Source organism: Bufo gargarizans, chromosome 3 (genome assembly GCF_014858855.1).
Source record: "Bufo gargarizans isolate SCDJY-AF-19 chromosome 3, ASM1485885v1, whole genome shotgun sequence".
Lineage (NCBI taxonomy): Eukaryota > Metazoa > Chordata > Amphibia > Anura > Bufonidae > Bufo > Bufo gargarizans.
The window spans coordinates 379,964,070-379,979,678 of record NC_058082.1 but is presented as its reverse complement, the minus strand read 5'-3'; positions in this window follow the sequence as shown (position 1 = coordinate 379,979,678).

Sequence of the window (15,609 nt, the reverse complement as noted above, 5' to 3'; positions counted from 1 at the left end):
GAATGAAGGTCTTGCCACTGAATTTCACAGTTCGGAGGAAGAGGCAGTGTTGAGACCGAGCCAACAGCGTAGCAAAAGAGGGAGCAGTGGGCAAAAGCAGAACACCCGCCGCCAAGAGACTCCGCCTGCTACTGACCGCCGCCATCTGGGACCAAGCACCCCAAAGGCAGCTTCAAGGAGTTCCCTGGCATGGCACTTCTTCAAACAATGAGCTGACGACAAGACCCGAGTGGTTTGCACGCTATGCCATCAGAGCCTGAAGCGAGGCATTAACGTTCTGAACCTTAGCACAACCTGCATGACCAGGCACCTGCATGCAAAGCATGAACTGCAGTGGAGTAAACACCTTAAAACCAAGGAAGTCACTCAGGCTCCCCCTGCTACCTCTTCTGCTGCTGCCGCCTCAGCCTCTTCTGCTGCTGCCGCCACGGCCTCTTCCTCCGCCTCTGGAGGAACGTTGGCACCTGCCGCCCAGCAAACAGGGGATGTACCACCAACACCACCACCACATCCGTCACCAAGCATCTCAACCATGTCACACGGCAGAGTTCAGCTCTCCATCTCACAAACATTTGAGAGAAAGCGTAAATTCCCACCTAGCCACCCTCGATCCCTGGCCCTGAATGCCAGCATTTCTAAACTACTGGCCTATGAAATGCTGTCATTTAGGCTGGTGGACACAGACAGCTTCAAACAGCTCATGTCGCTTGCTGTCCCACAGTATGTTGTTCCCAGCCGGCACTACTTCTCCAAGAGAGCCGTGCCTTCCATGCACAACCAAGTATCCGATAAAATCAAGTGTGCACTGCGCAACGCCATCTGTGGCAAGGTCCACCTAACCACAGATACGTGGACCAGTAAGCACGGCCAGGGACGCTATATCTCCCTAACTGCACACTGGGTAAATGTAGTGGCAGCTGGGCCCCAGGCGGAGAGCTGTTTGGCGCACGTCCTTCCGCCGCCAAGGATCACAGGGCAACATTCTTTGCCTCCTGTTGCCACCTCCTCCTACTCGGCTTCCTCCTCCTCTTCTTCCACCTGCTCATCCAGTCAGCCACACACCTTCACCACCAACTTCAGCACAGCCCGGGGTAAACGTCAGCAGGCCATTCTGAAACTCATATGTTTGGGGGACAGGCCCCACACCGCACAGGAGTTGTGGCAGGGTATAGAACAACAGACCGACGAGTGGTTGCTGCCGGTGAGCCTCAAGCCCGGCCTGGTGGTGTTCGATAATGGGCGAAATCTCGTTGCAGCTCTGGGACTAGCCGGTTTGACGCACATCCCTTGCTTGGCGCATGTGCTGAATTTGGTGGTGCAGAAGTTCATTCACAACTACCCCGACATGTCAGAGCTGCTACATAAAGTGCGGGCCGTCTGTTCGCGCTTCTGGCGTTCACATCCTGCTGCTGCTCGCCTGTCTGCGCTACAGCGTAACTTTGGCCTTCCCGCTCACCGCCTCATATGCGACGTGCCCACCAGGTGGAACTCCACCTTGCACATGCTGGACAGACTGTGCGAGCAGCAGCAGGCCATAGTGGAGTTTCAGCTGCAGCACGCACGGGTCAGTCGCACTACAGAACAGCACCACTTCACCACCAATGACTGGGCCTCCATGCGAGACCTGTGTGCCCTGTTGCGCTGTTTCGAGTACTCCACCAACATGGCCAGTGGCGATGACGCCGTTATAAGCGTTACAATACCACTTCTACGTCTCCTTGAGAAAACACTTAGGGCGATGATGGAAGAGGAGGTGGCCCAGGAGGAGGAGGAGGAGGAAGAGGGGTAATTTTTAGCACTTTCAGGCCAGTCTCTTCGAAGTGACTCAGAGGGAGGTTTTTGGCAACAGCAGAGGCCAGGTACAAATGTGGCCAGCCAGGGCCCACTACTGGAGAACGAGGATGAGGAGGAGGTGGAGGAGGATGAAGCATGGTCACAGCGGGGTGGCACCCAACGCAGCTCGGGCCCATCACTGGTGCGTGGCTGGGGGGAAAGGCAGGACGATGACCATACGCCTCCCACAGAGGACAGCTTGTCCTTAGCCCTGGGCAGCCTGGCACACATGAGCGACTACATGCTGCAGTGCCTGCGCAACGACAGCAGAGTTGCCCACATTTTAACGTGTGCGGACTACTGGGTTGCCACCCTGCTGTATTCATGGTACAAAGACAATGTGCCCACCTTACTTCCTGCACTGGAGCGTGATAGGAAGATGAGCGAGTACAAGCGCACGTTGGTAGACGCGCTACTGAGAGCATTCCCAAATGTCACAGGGGAACAAGTGGAAGCCCAAGGCCAAGGCAGAGGAGGAGCAAGAGGTCGCCAAGGCAGCTGTGTCACGGCCAGCTCCTCTGAGGGCAGGGTTAGCATGGCAGAGATGTGGAAAAGTTTTGTCAACACGCCACAGCTAACTGCACCACCACCTGATACGCAACATGTTAGCAGGAGGCAACATTTCACTAACATGGTGGAACAGTACGTGTGCACACCCCTCCACGTACTGACTGATGGTTCGGCCCCATTCAACTTCTGGGTCTCTAAATTGTCCACGTGGCCAGAGCTAGCCTTTTATGCCTTGGAGGTGCTGGCCTGCCCGGCGGCCAGCGTTTTGTCTGAACGTGTATTCAGCACGGCAGGGGGCATCATTACAGACAAACGCAGCCGCCTGTCTACAGCCAATGTGGACAAGCTGACGTTCATAAAAATGAACCAGGCATGGATCCCACAGGACCTGTCCATCCCTTGTGCAGATTAGACATTAACTACCTCCCCTTAACCATATATTATTGTACTCCAGGGCACTTCCTCATTCAATCCTATTTTTATTTTCATTTTACCATTATATTGCGAGGCTACCCAAAGTTGAATGAACCTCTCCTCTGTCTGGGTGTCGGGGCCTAAATATATGCCAATGGACTGTTCCAATGTTGGGTGACGTGAAGCTTGATTCTCTGCTGACATGAAGCCAGATCCTCTGTTACGGGACCTCTCTCCTCTGCCTGTGTGCTGGGCCTAAATATATGCCAATGGACTGTTGCACTGGTGGCTGACGTGAAGCCTGATTCTCTGCTATGACATGCAGACTGATTCTCTGCTAACATGAAGCCAGATCCTCTGTTACGGGACCTCTCTCCTCTGCCTGTGTGCTGGGCCTAAATATATGCCAATGGACTGTTGCAGTGGTGGGTGACGTGAAGCCTGATTCTCTGCTATGATATGAAGACTGATTCTCTGCTGACATGAAGCCAGATTGTCTGTTACAGGACCTCTCTCCTCTGCCTGGGTGCTGGGCCTAAATTTATGAAAATGGACTGTTACAGTGGTGGGTGACGTGAAGCCTGATTCTCTGCTATGACATGAAGACTGATTCTCTGCTGACATGAAGTCAGATTGTCTGTTACGGGACCTCTCTCCTCTGCCTGGGTGCCGGGGCCTAAATATCTGAGAATGGACTGTTACAGTGGTGGGTGACGTGAAGCCAGATTCTCTGCTATGGGACCTCTCTCCAATTGATTTTGGTAAATTTGTATTTATTTAATTTTTATTTTAATTCATTTCCCTATCCACATTTGTTTGCAGGGGATTTACCTACATGTTGCTGCCTTTTGCAGCCCTCTAGCCCTTTCCTGGGCTGTTTTACAGCCTTTTTAGTGCCGAAAAGTTCGGCCGAACTTCTCGAACCCGAACATCCAGGTGTTCGCTCAACTCTAGTGCAAAACGCTTCATTTGCACCCGTGACATAGAAATACAATTGTTCGTCTGTCAGACAATTTGGTAGGTGACCGTAAAATATATTAGTGGAGCATCAACTGGGGCTATTCCCGTGGTGCTGCTTGTGTTGGTGGTGGTGGAGCTCCTGCTATAGGGAGAGGAGTTGTAGATCTGTGCCAGCTACACACCCAAACCAAACACCTTCTTCTTTTGTAAGCAGGCAACAGTAGGTTCTGTGTAATTTTGTAGGCCCTTATACCGCTCTGTTTTTGGTAAGGCCAGAACGACTAGAGGCGGTAGTAAATTGGGTGGTTGGCAGTGCCTCGTGTTCCTACACATTGTCTTCCACTGGTCTCCTGCTGAAAGTGCAGAGTTGGCACCGGCAGCCCACGGTCATCTGTCTTCCACCTCAACCCCTGCTGAGCCCAAGTCATGCAGCAGTCACTTATGCTTTTTGATGACTCTGCTGGTGGGGTTTCCGTGGGCTATCCACCTAGCCCTGCCCCAGAAGTGGAAGAGATTGAGTGCACTGATGCCCAACCACTTATGTTTGAGAATGAGGACGTGGGAGGACCGCCACAGCAAATCTCTGCTGATGACGATGAAACACAGATGTCAACTGCTGCAGCTGGCAGGGAGGGCAGGGTTGAGGAGTGGGTGGAAGGTGATTTAAAGGATGATGAGGTCCTAGACCTCACATGGACATACAAACAAAAAAGCTGATTGCAGTGCTCACCTAGTCAATTACATTCAAGGGAGGCACGGATAGGCCATATTGCGTTACTCAAAAAACGCGAATCCTATTGGATTCATATGCTTGGCACACTTTCACCCCGTGGACTCAACCGAGAATACAATATCCTGTATTGACAGTCTAAGTTGATTATGCTGCATTAAGAATTATACACTAATTATCCCTTCTTTGCAGATGTGATGAATCATTCATTATTTTCTCCATTCATATACGTCAGGTAGTATGAGGTCTCTTCCATTCCCCTCTCTCTAACTGTTCTCATTTTCTTATATATATTTACACTTCCCGTTTCTTTATACCCTTTCTACCGTGCTCCACACTTAACGGCATATTTTCCCTCTACTCCACATATGCTTACTACATAGCATACATATTTCAGTTATACATTCCCGCCTGTCTTAGTTCTCCTGTATCTCTAGTATTTTCCCTTCATATACCCCCTTCTAGAGATGTGTCTGCTGCTAAAACTCTGTGTGGCATTGACCTGGTCTCTAATCTGAGCTGCTGTTAACCTGCGATTTCTGGGGCTGGTGACTCGGATGAACTTATCCTCCGCAGCAGAGGTGACTCTTGGTCTTCCTTTCCTGGGGCGGTCCGCATGTGAGCCAGTTTCTTTGTAGTGCTTGATGGTTTTTGTGACTGCACTTGGGGACACTTTCAAAGTTTTCCCTAATTTTTCGGACTGACTGACCTGACTTGTTTTTCTTTACTTAGCTGCTTTTTTTCTTGCCATAATACAAATTCTAACAGTCTATTCAGCAGGACTATCAGCTGTGTATCCACAAGGCAACTGATGGTCTCAACCCCATTTATAAGGCAAGATATCCCACTTATTAAACCTGACAGGGCATACCTGTGAAGTGAAAACAATTTCAGGTGACTACCTCTTGAAGCTCAACAAGAGAATGCCAAGAGTGTGCAAAGCAGTAATCAAAGCAAAAGGTGGCTACTTTGAAGAACCTAGAATATTACATATTTTCAGTTGTTTCACACTTTTTTGTTATGCATATATTTCCACATGTGTTAATTCAAAGTTTTGATGCCTTCAGTGTGAATCTACGGCAGCATGTCTATCTAATTGGAGGGGTAAGGGGCGGGCTTAGTTTTACTTGAAGCAAGGAGGCCGCTGCCCCCTTGACTTCAAGCCTGACTCGGAGACAGCACCAACTGACATTAAAACTGCGTTTTTAACAAGTATGAAGAAACGCAAAGAGGAAAGAAATACATGATTAGCAACACACTGGGGGATACTGTAAGGTACTGTGGTCGGTTTAATATGCGTTTTTCAGGTGACAGGTTCCCTTTAACTCTTATTAGGTTTATTACTTATTATTTACTATATATACCGCAATTTTCGCCGTATACGACGCACTTTTTCCCCCCCAAAAGTGGGGGGAAAATAGCAGTGCGTCTTATACGGCGAATGTAGCTGATTTTGCCTTGTTTTCATGATACACCCGCCGCAATGCCGTGCGGCGGGTGTATCAGCTGTGAGGGAGAAGGGGCTGGGGGCGGCATCTGCATTTATAATGACAGCGGGGACCGTGCAGTGACTGTATTCTACTACACGGGCCCCGCTTACTGTATAATCATATCCCTAATAGTTAATTGTTGTATGCATGTAAAAGCATAATGAGCGTTAATGAGCGCTGTGTATTACTTACAATTAGAAGCGCTCGCCATTCGGAGCAGAGAGGAGGGAGGAGGCAGGCCGGGAGGACGGGCGCTGGCAACGTGAGTCATACGTCACGCGCCTGCGCCGCCCACTTTATGAATGAAGCAGGCGGTGTGGGCGCATGACGTATGACTCACACTGCCAGCGCCCGTCCTCCCGGCCTGCCTCCTCCCTCCTCTCGGCTCCGAAGGGCGAGAGCTTCTAATTGTAAGTAATACACAGCGCTCATTAACGCTCATTATGCTTTTACATGCATACAACAATTAACTATTAGGGATATGATTATACAGTAAGCGGGGCCCGTGTAGTAGAATACAGTCACTGCACGGGCCCCGCTGTCATTATTAAAGCAGATGCGACCCCCACCCCCATTATAAAAGCAGATGCAACCCCCACACTTATGGAGGGGATCTGTGGATGACACATAGTATAAGATGCTATATATGTGTCATCCACAGATCCCCCCCATAACTGTCATACACAGATCCTCATCCTCATAACAGTGCCATCCAGAGAGGATCCCCCATAAGTGTCATCCACAGATCCCCCATAACAGTGCGTCACCCACAGATCCCACATAACAGTGCATCACTCACAGATCCCCCATAACAGTCCGTCACTCACAGATCCCCCATAACAGTGCGTCACCCACAGATCCCCCATAACAGTGCGTCACCCACAGATCCCCCATAACAGTGCGTCACCCACAGATCCCCCATAACAGTGCGTCATCCACAGATCCCCCATAACAGTGTGTCATCCACAGATCCTCCATAACAGTGCGTCATCCACAGACCACAATTAGTTCAAAAACCACCAAAAGCACACCTTTTGGTTCAAAATATTTTTTTTCTTATTTTCCTCCTCAAAAACCTAAGTGCGTCTTATGGGCCGGTGCGTCTTATAGGGCGAAAAATACGGTATATATTTATAATATTCCACTATATTCTTATAATAGAGAAAGAATGTCTTAAGCGGGCACATACATCTTCTAGACGCAATAAGCCGGATTCATATGTAGATTACTTTAGCCAGGAATCATCCGCAGCATCTAATTCCTCAGATACGGAATTTGCATATGATAGTGAGGAGGCTAATTATGATTGTTTGGATGAGGAATCCCCTATACCAGAAAATTCTGGTTCAGTTATATTAGATACTCAGGGTTTACCCTATTCTACACCAAGCCAAATAAAACATCCCAGATCAGAGGATTGGGCTCCGCTACCCCAAGTAGAAAAATATGTTGCATCCCTAGTAAATAATCCTCTGGATAAGGCCGAATGCACGCGGCCGTGTTCCGTGGCCGAGAGCGGTCCGTGGTATGCCGGGCTGGATTCCTGTTCAGAGCAGGAGCACACGGCGTCATTGGTTGCTATGACGCCGTGCGCTTCATGTTGCCACTGCAGTACAGTAATACACTAGGAGTGTACCACGGACCACTGTCGGCTGCGGAACACGTCCGTGTGCATTCGGCCTAAGGTTGATCACAACAAACTTAGGGCGGAGTGCCCTCGCCCGTCTTTACCTTCTAAAGCAGCTGTTACGCCAGATATTGATCCGGTCCTCTCTAAGTATTTATTAAAAATAGGAAAACACCCAAAAAAGGGGATAAATAGATCTTTCAAATCTATCCAAGATAAATTATTGGATTTATTGGGTCCACTGACCAAAATAATGAACATGGCAGAACAATCTACATCTACTGGTGAACAGAAGTGTTACGTGGCTGGGCACAGAGAACTGTGTTTATTCTAGGGAATACCAATGCAGCAATATGCTCTGAAAGGCGTAAGTCTGTATTGATGTGCTTAGATCCACAACTAGTCCACCTGGCACATAATGACCCAGATCCTTCAAGTGAAGGTGCTTTATTTGGAGATTCTTTTTAAAAAGATATCAATAAATATGTAGGGCTTTTTAATTCCCTTGACAAAGCCAAGACTTCTCTTAAAAGGATTTTTAAGCCTAGTGTTTTTGGAAAAGCCGGGAGAGGAAAGGGCCGCTTTCCCGGCTGGACTAAAATCCCCCGTTCATACAACAAAGGCCCTAACGTGCCTCGAGAGGGTTTAATACCAACCAACACCCTACCAGTCTCCCCATTCTTCCCACCCAGAGGAAGACCTTGGAGAGCTCGTGGTAACAGAGGATTTCCCAGATCTCGCCCTCTCACAGGTAAGCCTCAAGGTTTCTCATCTGTCTATAATACCAATAGGGGGCAGGATTCAATATTTTCCCCACTTCTGGTCCAAGAAAACATCTGACCACTGGGTACTCAATACTGTAATGGGATATCAACTGGATTTCATTACAAATCCAAAACAGATACATCTGCCTCACCAGATACGTTTTTCCAAGATAGACAAACAATTGGCTCAAACAGAAATAGAGGAATTATTTCAAAAATAAGCAATAACTCCTGTCCCATACCGAACACCAGGTTTTATAAGCAACATATTCCTGGTCAAGAAAAAAGATGGCGGTCACAGACCGGTAATAAATTTACGAAATCTCAATTTTCTCACATTTCAACATTTCAAGATGGAAGGTATCCATCTTCTACAGGACCTTCTACTTCACAACGACTGGTTAGTGAAGATAGATTTAAAAGATGCATATCTTACTGTCCCCATTGACCCTTCTTTCCACCATTTTCTCCAGCTTCTATGGAAGAACCAGAAATGGCAATTTACTTGTCTCCCTTTCGGCCTTTCTTCGACCCCATGGTGCTTCACCAAATTGATGAAACCTGTGGTGGCACTTCTCAGAAGTCGAGGGGTTCGACTGATCATATATCTGGACGATATAATGATCATGTCCTCTTCCCTCGAATGCTTTCACCAACACATACATTGGACCATAACTCTCCTTACAGATTTGGGCTTTCTTATAAACCACAAAAAAATCTGTTCTCATTCCTTCAAAACAACTGGAATTCTTAGGATTCATTATAAATACTCAGCTCTATTAAGCCTTCCAACTCGGAAGTTGCATACGATTCGCAAAGAAATTTGTGCTATACTATCCAAAAAACTAATATTTTTAAGAAAACTTGCTTGCATCGTAGGGTTACTTTCTGCCTCAATCCAAGCAATTTTCCCTGCACCTCTTCACTAAAGAGCTCTCCAGAGACTGACGTCTTAACATCTCAGAGAAGGTCTGAATTATTCAGATCAGATTCCGTTATCTGCAGACACCAAAGAAGAATTAATTTGGTGGCTCCATTATGTTCAAGAATGGAACGGGAAAGCGATTTTCGCTTCCAATCCAGACTTGGTGATAGAATCGGATGTGAGTCTTCTTGGATGGGGCGCTCGTTGCGGCCCAGTATCCACAGGAGGGAGGGATGGTCAGAAAACCGAATCTTCACTCCATATCAATTGCCTAGAACTTTTAGCCAGCTATTTCGCCTTGAAGAGTTTCACAAAACACAAATCCAACTGTTGTGTTCTCCTCGGATTGAACAACATATCGGTGGTTAAATACATCAACCGTCTGGGGGGTCCCAAATCCAAAATATTAGCAGATATTGCCAGAGACTTTTCCCATTTTTGTTCGGACAAGAACATTGTCCTGAGGGCAGAATATATTCCAGGAATTTCCAATTTAGTGGCGGATTGGAATGCCCGTTATCTATCCGACTCCAGCGATTGGAGATTAGATCCACTGATTTTCAAAGAGAGACTCTCTTTGGGGTCCTCTCCAAATAGATCCATTTGCGTCCCGACTCAATTGCCAGATCCCTCAATTCTTCATTTGGCGTCCGGATCTGGACACTCTGGGGGTGGATGCATTTCATCAATCATGGCCTCAAGGAATTCTGTATGCTTTCCCTACTTTTTCTTTCATGCCGAGAGTTCTTCAGGTTCTAGGCCAGGAAGCTACAGTAGCTCTCATCCCCCTGTGGTGGACCACTCAATTATGGTTTCCTCAATTACCGGGAAAGACGATAGACATTCTGAGGATCCTTCCATCCCACCAATCCACTCTTGCAGACCCATCGGGGAATTACTTCTTTCTCTAGTGGTGTGGTTGATATCCGGCCAACAACATCTAGTCCAGAACTTTCACAATCCACTAAAGATCTCCTCACAGAAGCTTGGGCTCCAGGTACCAGATCTGCTTACAGATCAGCCTGGAAAATTTGGGTTCATTGGCGCTCACAAAGGCATCTGTATCCTATATTTGCCGCTTTATCCCACATCTTAAATGTCCTTTCTGAGTCTTTTGAATCCGGCAAGGCTTATCGAACGATAAACATTTATTGTTCAGCCATCACTTCTAGCCACTTACCTATTGATTATATCCCTGTGGGTAAACACCCATTAATAAGCCGTCTCATGAAGGGTATTCGTTTAAAAAAAAAACTCCTTTACCCAGATATCAGACTACATTGGATGTGTCTTTTTTACTTCATTTTATTTCATCTTGGGATGATAATGACAATCTTTCTCTCAAATTTCTTTCTTTTAAACTGACTGTCCTCTTATGTCTTCTAAACCAGTGGTTTTCCTTGCTACGTCATAACTAATTTTGCTACGGTTATGAATTGTAATGTAAATATCTTTTTGACCCACCAAAAACTACGCACAGACACCAATACACCAAATGTTAATTCAAATACACAAGTATTCATTCATAACCACAGAACTTTAGCATAAATACAAAATATTTGAAAACCAAATAAATAACTTTAAAATAAATAATAAACAACAAATACCCCCTAAAAAATAAATCAGTGGTGCTCACAGTACCCGCCCCCCCCCCCCCCCAAAAAAAATAAAAAAATAAAATCAGTGGTGCTCAGGGTACCCCTCAAATAAATAAATCAGTGGTGCTTCAGGTCTCCCCCAAATAAATAAATCAGCGGTGCTCAGGGTACCCCAAATAAATAAATCAGCGGGGCTTCAGGTCTCCCCCAAATCAATGGTGCTCAGGGTCCCCCAAATAAATAAATCAGAAGTGCTCAGGGTCCCCCAAATAAATAAATCAGCGGTGCTTCATGTCCCCCCAAATAAATTAAGCCTTGCTCAGCCAAATAATTAAAATAAAATTAGCCAGGCTCAGCCAGGCTCAATTAAATCATTGGTGGCAGTGGTGCTCAGCGGCGGTGTCATTAACGAAAAAAAACTCGGACCTCAGCAGACAGGGTTTTCGGGACCTGAACATTTACTTATAAGTTCAGGTTCGGTGTTCGGCAATTTTTATGACACTTTTTAAAAGGCTGCAAAGCAGCCAATCAACAAACGTCATACTACTTGCCCCAAAAGGCCATCACAGCCATGCCTACTATTGGCATGGCTGTGATTGGCCAACTGCAGCATGTGACCCAGCCTCTATTTAAGCTGGAGTCACGTAGCGCCGCCAGTCACTCTGCTCAGATTAGTGTAGGGAGAGGCTGCAGCTGCTGTAAGGGAGAGATCAGGGAGAAATCTTATCAAGAACTGGTTTATGTACTCAGCGATCTACAGAAAAAGTGTTTTGTAGGTGCAGTGTACAATTTTTTTTAAGCCTGCCCTGAGCCAACTACTGCTGAAAACGAACTTTTTTTTCTTCAGTTAGTTAATATCAATACATGATCGGCAGCCATTTTATGCAACGATAGTGCATCGGCTATCTGCAAGTCCAGAAATACGGCTTTGGCATACTGGGGTGAAAAAAGCCTCTCATATACTGCACATCTGGGATTACACATGCATAAGTCACTGTCACATTTAGGACAGAAATACGGCTTTGGCATACTGGGGTGAAAAAACCCTCTAATATACTGCACATCTGGGATTAGACAAGCATAAGTGACTGTCACATTTAGGACAGAAATACAGCTTTTTGGTTAGGGTGAAAAAACCCTCTAATATACTGCATATCTGGGATTACATGTGCATGAGTCACTGTCACATTTAGGCCAGAAATACCGCTGTCATATAGAGTTTAAAAAAAAAAAATGGGTCCCAGTAGCAGAGATATTTAGTCGGGCCTAATGCCGTTCTAAGGATGGTAAGGCCTGAGCAAGTACAGGCGCTAGTCAATTGGGTGGCCGACAGTGGATCCAGCACGTTCACATTATCTTCCACCCAGTCTTCTGCAGAAAGCGCACAGGTGGCACCTGAAACCCATGCCCATCAGTCTGTAACATCACCCCCGTGCATATCGGGGAACCTGTCTGAGCCTCAAGTCATGCAGCAGTCTCTTATGCTGTTTGAAGACTCTGCTGGCAGGGTTTCCCAAGGGCATCCACCTAGCCCTTCCCCAGGGGTGGAAGACATAGAATGCACTGACACACAAACACTTATGTTTCCTGATGAGGACATGGGAATACCACCTCAGCACGTCTCTGATGATGACGAAACACAGGTGCCAACTGTTGCGTCTTTCTGCAGTGTGCAGACCGAAAAGGAGGTCAGGGAGGAAGACTGGGTGGAAGACTATGCAGGGGACGATGAGGTCCTAGACCCCACATGGAATGAAGGTTGTGCCACTGACTTTCAGAGTTCGGAGGAAGAGGCAGTGATGAGACCGAGCCAACAGTGTAGCAAAAGAGGGAACAGGGTGCAAAAGCAGAGCAGCCTTCGCCAAAACAGTTCGCCTGCTACTGGCCACCGTCACCAGGGACCGAGCACACCAAAGGCAGCTTCAAGGAGTTCCCTGGCATGGCACTTCTTCACACAATGTGCTGACGACAAGACCCGAGTGGTTTACACGCTGTGCCATCAGAGCCTGAAGCGAGGCATTAACGTTCTGAACCTTAGCACAACCTGCATGACCAGGCATCTACATGCGAGACACGGGCTGCAGTGGAGTAAGCACCTTCAAAACCAAAAAAAGGGCTCAGGCCCCTCCTGCTCCCTCTTCTGCTGCTGCCTCTTCCCCTGCCTCTGGAGGAATGTTGGTACCTGCCGCCCAGCAAACAGAGGATGTGCCACCAACACCACCACCACTGTCACCAAGCATCTCCACCATGTCACACAGAAGCGTTCAGCTCTCCATCTCACAAACCTTTGAGAGAAAGAGTAAATTCCCACCTAGCCACCCTTGATTCCTGGCCCTGAATGCCAGCATTTCTAAACTACTGGCCTTTGAAATGCTGTCAGGCTGGTGGAGACGGACAGCTTCAAACAGCTCATGTCGCTTGCTGTCCCACAGTACATCGTTCCCAGCCACCACTACTTCTACAGGAGAGCCGTGCCCTCCCTGCACAACCAAGTATCGGATAAAATCAAGTGTGCAATGCCATCTGTGGCAAGGTCCACCTAACCACAGATACGTGGACCAGTAAGTATGGCCATGGACGCTATATCTCCCTGCACACTGGGTAAATGTAGTGGCGGCTGGGCCCCAGGCGGAGAGCTGTTTGGCGCCAAGGATCGCAGGGCATCATTCTTTGCCTCCTCTTCCTACTCTGCTTCCTCCTTCTCTTCTACCACCTCCTCATCCAGTCAGCAACAGACCTTCACCACCAACTTCAGCACAGCCAGGGGTAAACGTCAGCAGGCCGTTCTGAAACGTATGTTTTTAGGGGACAGGCCCCACACCGCGCAAGAGTTGTGGCGGGCTATAGAACAACATACCAACGAGTGGTTGCTGCCAATGAGCCTCAAGCCCGGCCTGGTGGTGTGCGATAATGGGCGAAATCTCGTTGCAGCTCTGGGACTAGCCGGTTTGACGCACATCCCTTGCCTGGCACATGTGCTGAATTTGGTGGTGCAGAAATTCATTTACAACTACCCTGACATGTCAGAGCTGCTGCATAAAGTGCGGGCCGTCTGTGCGCGCTTCTGGCGTTCTCATCCTGCCGCCGCTCGGCTGTCTGCTCTACAACGTAACTTCGGCCTTCCCGCTCACCGCCTCATATGCGACATGCCCACCAGGTGGAACTCCACCTTGCACATGCTGGAGAGACTGTGCGAGCAGCAGCAGGCCATAGTGGAGTTTCAGCTGCAGCACGCACGGGTGAGTCGCACTGCGGAACAGCGCCACTTCACCACCAATGACTGGGCCTCCATGTGAGACCTGTGTGCCCTGTTGCGCTGTTTCGAGTACTCCACCAACATGGCCAGTAGCGATGACGCCGTTATCAATGTTACAATACCACTTCTATGTCTCCTTGAGAAAACACTTAGGGCGATGATGGAAAAGGATGTGGCCCAAGACGAGGAGGAGGAAGAGGGGTCATCTCTAACACTTTCAGGCCAGTCTTTTAGAAGTGGCTAAGAAAGAGGATTTTTGCAACAGCAGAGGCCAGGTACAAATTTGGCCAGCCAGGGCCCACTACTGGAGGACGAGGAGGAGGATGGGGATGAAGCATGTTCACAGCGGGGTGGCATCCAACGCAGCTCGGGTCCATCAATGGTGCGTGGCTGGGGGGATATGGAGGACGCAGATGATACGCCTCCCACAGAGGACAGCTTGTCCTTACCTCTGTGCAGCCTGGCACACATGAGCGACTACATGCTGCAGTGACTGCGCAACGACTGCAGAGTTGCCCACATTTTAACATGTGCTGACTACTGGGTGGATCCCCGTTACAAAGACAATGTGCCGTTCTTAATGCCAGCACCTCAGAAGGCAGGGTTAGCATGGCCGACATGTGGAAAAGCTTTGTCACCTCACCGCAACAACCGGCCCCAAGTACTGATATGGAGCGTGTTAGCAGGAGACAGCATTTGAACAACATTGTATAGCTTGCTGCTTTTCCAAGACTGCTTTTCCAAGAGCTGATCTACAAGAGCATTGGAGATATTCAGGAGATACTCAGGAGGTAATCTGGAGGTGGATACAATCTAAACTAGTAAGATTTGTTTGTTTAAAATCTTTCCCCTCTTTACAATGGCAGACCTGGTTCTGTGCAGGAATTGTTGTGCTTTTATTTCAGGTTCCACTCTTCAGAGGTTTGGATACTGTCTGATCTGTAGACAGCTCTCCATAATGCAGCAGGAAATTACCTTTTTGAAATATGAGATTTTTAAATTAACCACTAAAACTCAGGCTGAGAACATTGCAATGCCACTGCCACAGAAGCCCCCTAGAAATGGAAGATGGGTTACTGTAGGTTCTGGTAGACTGAGAGTTGTGGATAGAAGGCATGTCCCATAGTCTGTGGCTCTCCATAATTCATTTGCAGCACTTTCAGAGTGCAAGAGCAACATGGAGGATGGCTCAAGCACAGTGGGTGAAAAACAATCACCTCCCATGCCTAAAGTATGTAAGACTGCAGCCAAAGACAAAAAGGAGAAGGTGAGGATTGATAGTAAGCAGCTGTTGGTGGGCGATTCCATCATAAGAGGTGTAAAGTTTGAGGAGAATGGTGTTGTGAGATGTCTCTCTGGTGCTACCGCTAGCAGGGATAGACGACGGATCCTTAATATTGTTAGGCAAGCAAAGCAGGAAAGGGAAGTGGATGTTATTCTCCATCTTGGGACAAACGATCTGGCTTGCAATAAGGTTTCAAAGGTGAAAGAAGCTTTTCACA